At 40.5% G+C, this 5,942-nt stretch overlaps 1 protein-coding gene across 3 annotated transcripts in view; it reads right to left on the bottom strand.

Annotated features, from left to right (window-relative positions):
* Window positions 1–4,807, bottom strand: part of MSANTD2 (Myb/SANT-like DNA-binding domain containing 2) — a 30,845-nt gene extending 26,038 nt beyond the window's left edge. The window contains exons 1-3 of one of the 3 annotated variants that reach the window (XM_015571348.1): window positions 4,707–4,806; window positions 4,057–4,147; window positions 3,702–3,771 (exon numbers count right to left, since the gene is read on the bottom strand). The gene's annotated coding sequence lies outside the window, so the exon portion shown is untranslated. Of the gene's footprint in view, window positions 1–3,701; window positions 3,772–4,056; window positions 4,148–4,706 lie in introns of all 3 variants that reach the window. The other 2 variants (XM_006775081.2, XM_006775077.2) reach the window with 2 other exon arrangements.
* Between the last annotated feature and the right edge of the window lie 1,135 nt (window positions 4,808–5,942).

The raw sequence follows: 5,942 nt of genomic DNA, 5'->3' as shown, positions 1-5,942 counted from the left end.
TTGGCCCCTTGAGTGTGGCTCTTCCACAAATTATCCACTTCTGCAGATGGGCCACAAAGTTCCAATCGCACTGTACATGCACGCCCACATGTGGTATTTTGTGGAAGAGCCACACTCAAGGGGCCAAAGAGCCGCATGTGGCTTACGAGCTGCAGTTTGCCGACCACTGGCCTAGTGATTCAGGAGCTAGATTACCTGTATTCAAATAGGCTAGAACATAGCTGAGTGTATTGAACATAGTTAAGTATAGTGCCATTGCGTGGATTGAATAGATTAATATTTGTAAAGCACTTAGAACAGTGCACAGCACAGTGAGGGCTATAGAAGTGTGAGCTATATTCATTATTATTTTGTGATATTTGTCACACAGATATATTATGTGAGTACTAAGCCACAGGGTAAAATATATTCTTGTTATATGTTCAAAAAGGTGCACTGCTGTGGTTTTTCTTTTAGTACATAAATTACAGAAAGAGATGTATCATGGATATTTGCATGATTGCAAATCAATGCTATAAAAATGTTATTTAGCAAAACATATATATTATCTGGAATTGGCACTATTATGTGCCAAACTATCTTTCCCACCCTTTCGCTTGTTTATGACACCACCAACCATTCATTTGTAGCTTGTAAGTCATACCTTCACCAAATGCCACTCTATGGCAAATTTTTCTTCATTTGAAAGGCATGACTTTTATTTATTTATTTTTTCATTAATCCTCACCCAAGGATATTTTTCCATTGATTTTTGGAGAGAGTGGAAGGGAGGGGGAGAGACACACAGAGAGAAACATTGATTGGTTGCCTCCTGCACACGCCCTGACTAGGGCTGGGGCTCAAACCTGCAACCGAGGTATGTGCCCTTGACAGGAATTGAACCCGAACCCTTCACTCCATGAGCCAATGCTCTACTCATTGAGCCAAACCAGCTAGGGCGAAAGGCATGACTTTTAAGCAGCTGATCGTGTATAACCTACTTGGAACAGTGCATTATTTGGATGGGCTGTTTTGGATTCTTGAATAAAATGTATTTTACTGATTTTGCGGTTTGTACCATTTTAAGTTATATGGCCCCTGGGCCTTTACCCCAGCTGCTCATCTGTCTCTACTCCTTCTGCCAGTTCAGTCCCACCTCACATTCAGGATCCACCTCCTGAAAGCCTATGAGATGCCCTTCCTGTGGGGACCTGTAGCACCATGAGCTTAACGCCAACACAATACACAGGCCTTGCTCACAGTACTGTGACTGGTGTGTTAGTGGTCTGACTCTCCACGGAAGGTGGACACAGTGAGGGTAAGTGGTACACTGCTGTAGTCCTAGGACCTACTGCAGAAGGCACTCAAATATGTACTGACAAATAATTAAAAAACAAAGTCCTTATTTCAGACCTTAGTACTTACTAGTATAGAAACCCCGAGATGATTCTGTCAATCGAGTGTGATAAAAGGGAATGAGCATGATCTCCAAGCCCTCCCCCAGAAGCTTGGATTTTAGCCAAGAGTTAAGTTGCACACCTTTTCCATTTCCTAAGGGCAGTGGAATTCAAGGGCTCATTAATCAGTCAAGAAAGACAGAGTTCTAAAGTGGTGGTCTTCAGCTGGGGTATCCACACACCTTCTTTAATGACTGATCAAGGAACCTTAAAACCTTAGGGGTTCCTGTCATTCCCAGTCTTGCATTTTTCAGGTGTGAAGTTGGCTCCTTAATTTAGAATAACCAAAGCAATATAGGTTAGTAATGTTTCGTTTAAATGTAACTTAATTTAGAATAACCAAAGCAATATAGGTTAGCAATGTTGTTTCGTTTAAATGTAAGGGGAGTCCTGGATGGTGTTGCTAAGTGGTTAGAGCTTCGGCGCCACACATCTCAGGGGCACATGCCTGGGTTGCAGGTTCCATCCACGGGGTGACTGCGGGAGACAACTAGTCAACGTGTCTCTCTCACATTGCTGTTCCTCTTTTTCTCCTCCCTCTCTCCCTCCCCCTCCCTCCGCTTTCACTCTCAAAAATCAAAATATCCTCAGGTGAGAATAAAACAAAACAAAAAAGTAAGTGGAATGGTGTCTGATCATCAACATTTTCAAGATACATTTAATAGAACTTACAGATAAGAACTTCAGATGAATTTCTCACCACATTCAGAGCATATTATTCAATAAATTTTATGGCTAATCCTCATCTTACTCATCTCATACAAGATTTAACATTTTCTATATCCTGTAAACTTTCAAACATATTAGGAAAACATTTTTAATTTCAGCTTTAAAATGTTCAAGAAAGTACATGGATTTCAAAACTCTTCTGGAAATACATGAGCAAAAAATTTGGCCAATACATTAACCACTAGCCACACATGAATATTTAAATTTAATTAAAAATTCAGTTTCACAGTCATTCTAGCCACATTTCATATGTTCAACAGCCACCTGTGGCTAGTGGCTACTGCACAGTGGCTATTGGGCAGTGCAGACATAGAAACGCCTCTCATCACAGAAAGTGCTATGGACAGCACTGTCCTAGAGAACCGAGAGTATGACACTGCCCAGCCAACTGAGGTCACAGCATTTTATTCCTTCCACTAAAAGCTCTTCCTCCTAGAATGGGGGCGCATTTTTCTTGACTTCTATCAAGGTTCCTCCTACTCATGGGCAAAGTGGCAGAGAGTGCAAGAAGGAATCTTGGCCGAAACCGGTTTGGCTCAGTGGATAGAGCGTCGGCTTGCGGACTGAGGGGTCCCAGGTTCGATTCCGGTCAAGGGCATGTACCTGGGTTGCGGGCACATCTCCAGTGGGAGATGTGCAGGAGGCAGCTGATCGATGTTTCTCTCTCATCGATGTTTCTAACTCTCTATCTCTCTCCTTTCCTCTCTGTAAAAAATCAATAAAATATATATATATAAAAAAAAGAAGGAATCTTGAACTCCCCAGAGGTTTGTGGGTAGCCAAGCGAATCCTTTCATAATACAAAGACTTTTAATACTCTGAATAACAAGCTTTCTCCTACACTATTCAATATGGTAGGCACTAACAACATGTGCCTAGTTATAATTTAAAATTAAATTAATTAAAATAAAACTTGGAAGCCTATTCATCCAGTTTCAACATGTGCTTGTTAAATCCCTTACCTCCAAAACGGAAAGCCTAAATATAAGTAGTACATGGTTGGTAGTCTAAGTCTACAGTCACGCGCAGCTTGATGATAAAGATACGCTCTGAGAAATAATGTTGTTAGGCGATTTCCTCATTGTGAAAAAATCAGAGAGTGAGTGCACTTACACAAACCTGGATGTACTACAGCCTACTACTACTCATCATATACATAGGCTAAAGAGTATACCACTGTCATTTATGCGGTCCACTGTTGACTGAAATGTCGTTATGGGGTGTGTGACTATATTCTTTTCAGATACACATCAAGCCCCTGTCAGATTCACTAAGAGACAAGCAAACTGAAACACACAAGCTTTTGGATAACAGTGGCATGGGAACAACAGAAACTGAATATGTAAAAAATGGAAGGAAGCAAGTCTGACTAAATCTTTCTTACGAACTATTTGATAGTATACCATATTTTTTGGAAACCTTTCAACGATAATGCAAAGGAAAAGTCTTGTCTGCAAACACAAGAGAAAAGTCCTCAGAGGTGGGAAGAGTCTATTAAAATGCTTATACAGAAACAAGCATTTGGGTCCAAGTTACCTTTGCCCTATTGGTTCTCAAAAATAATGACTAGGCTGGACAGGGTGGCTCAGTTGGCTGGAACATTGTCCTGTAAACCAAAAAAGGTTGTGGGTTTGATCACCAGTCAGGGTGCATATGGGAGGCAACCAATCCATGCTCCTCTCACATCAAAGTTTCTCTCTCTCTCATCAATAATTCTTGGGTGAAGATGAAAAAATAATACTAATTTAAAAAAGACCAAATATACTATACTGTGATTGGTCTGCTAAAGTATGAAATTTGTTCCAAACATTATGACAATTACTGATGAATAAATCTAAGCAATGTCTCTAAAAATTCAGTCCTTGTGTTTGCTGGGTAGAAGTCTGCCTACCTCTTGTAAATAGGTCTGATGAGCACCAGCACTGATTCAGCAAAAGTGTTTTAGGTCATGCAGTCACTTTGCATTTCATCTTCAGGTAGACCTAGAAGAACACATCTGTTTCAAAGACATAAAGCCAACTCTCAAGAGGCAAACTGTTGGAGAAAACGAAAAATATGGGGCTTGAGAATGAGTTTTGTAGTGCGTCAGATTAATCGAGGGAAGTGTGAATAAAGCATGTGGCTCAGAAGGGAATGTTTTCTGAATTCCAAACCTAGAGAGATCTCTCCACTACTACCGCATGAACTGTGATGTGCTCTCTCCCTCCTTTGAAGCCATCACACCTATTGTCTGCTTTAGTACGACACTAAAGCATTTTAGTAATGACACTTAAGCAAGTACTGCATTATATACCATTCCTTGTGTTGTCTTGTACAGCTTTTAACTCTCTGATGTATGTACGTATACAAACTTCACCTGCATTGTAAGCTCTCAGACTGTACATTACAGTTCTTTTATTCAGCCTAACATTTGGCAGACAACCTTGCACATAGTTAAGCGCTCGATTATTTGCTGAATGGAGATATGAAGAAAAGGCCTAGTATACAAAAGGATAAAATATCATGTAATGACTACACACAAAAAAACCCCCTATTTGTTACCTGGCTCCAAAATTGGGCTGGAATTGGTAGCAGACAAATTTTCTTCTGGCAAACAAACAAAAAGCAACAAGACATCAGAGCCAAACAATGGCGTAGGCAGCAACACAGTCTCAAACACATCCATTTTATCCAAATGACTGAACAAATATTAATAACGACATGTCAGACAGACTTCTCAATGACATTCTTTGCAGCAATAAACAAACGTTTTTATATGACTTTAAATTAAAATCCTATGTGCTTAAGAGATATACATAATCACTTGGTTGGTATTTAAAAATTGTACTTTGGTAGCTAAATCCAAAAGCTCTTAATTCAATTTCAATGTTTACAATTTTAATACTTCCATCCTCTATAATAAAAGGCTAATATGCAAATCAACCAAATGGCAGAACAACTGGTCGCTATGTGTACACTGACCACCATGTGGCAGATCCTCAATGCAGGAGCTGCATCCCGGTGGTCAGTGTGCTCCCACAGGGGGAGTGCCGCTCAGCCAGAAGCTGGGATCACCACTGGCGAGTGCAGGAGCGGTGGTGGGAGCCTCTCCTGCCTCCACAGCAGCGCTAAGGATGTCTGACTGCTGTCAGTCGGAAATCCCCCCAGGGCTCCCAGACAGCGAAAGGGCGCAGGCCGGGCTGAAAGACCTCCCCCCAGTGCACGAATTTTGTGCACTGGGCCTCTAGTGTATACATAAGAGGAATGAGGCAGAACCCAGAGAAGGGGAGTGATGTGCTTTTAGGTTATTCGGGAAGGTGGTCGGGAAAGAGGCTGGGATAGGATCCAGCTTTCTGATGCCTTCATATGACGAGATGAAAGCTGCTATCAACATGTTGAAACTGTGATTAGGGGAAAGTTTCTTGAAAAAAACAAATTTAAGTTACTATGTATCTCCTCCCTCTTTTCAAACTTAGAAGAAATTATTAGTATTTTCATAATTGAAGTTTGACAGATATTTCATATACATCAGACCAGAAATGTAACTGATGCACACTGTGATGAGCCATTATCATTATCTACATATTCCCTGTGGGCCTCTGACAGAATTCACATTGAAGTGAGCACATTATATTGGTCTGATTAAGAATTCCTCATAGTCCATTTTACTGCACTACTTTATTTCTATTTTGTAAAATCTAAAACAAAAGAGATTATTGAATTCCTTTTTGCAGGTCTCATCAAAACAATAAAGTGAAAGTTTTTTCTGAATTACCTGTTCTAAATCGGCATTTCTGA

Source organism: Myotis davidii, unplaced genomic scaffold, assembly GCF_000327345.1.
Source record: "Myotis davidii unplaced genomic scaffold, ASM32734v1 scaffold148, whole genome shotgun sequence".
Classification (NCBI taxonomy): Eukaryota; Metazoa; Chordata; class Mammalia; order Chiroptera; family Vespertilionidae; genus Myotis; species Myotis davidii.
The sequence above is the reverse complement of the archived record's forward strand: the minus strand, read 5'-3'. Positions and strand labels throughout refer to the sequence as shown.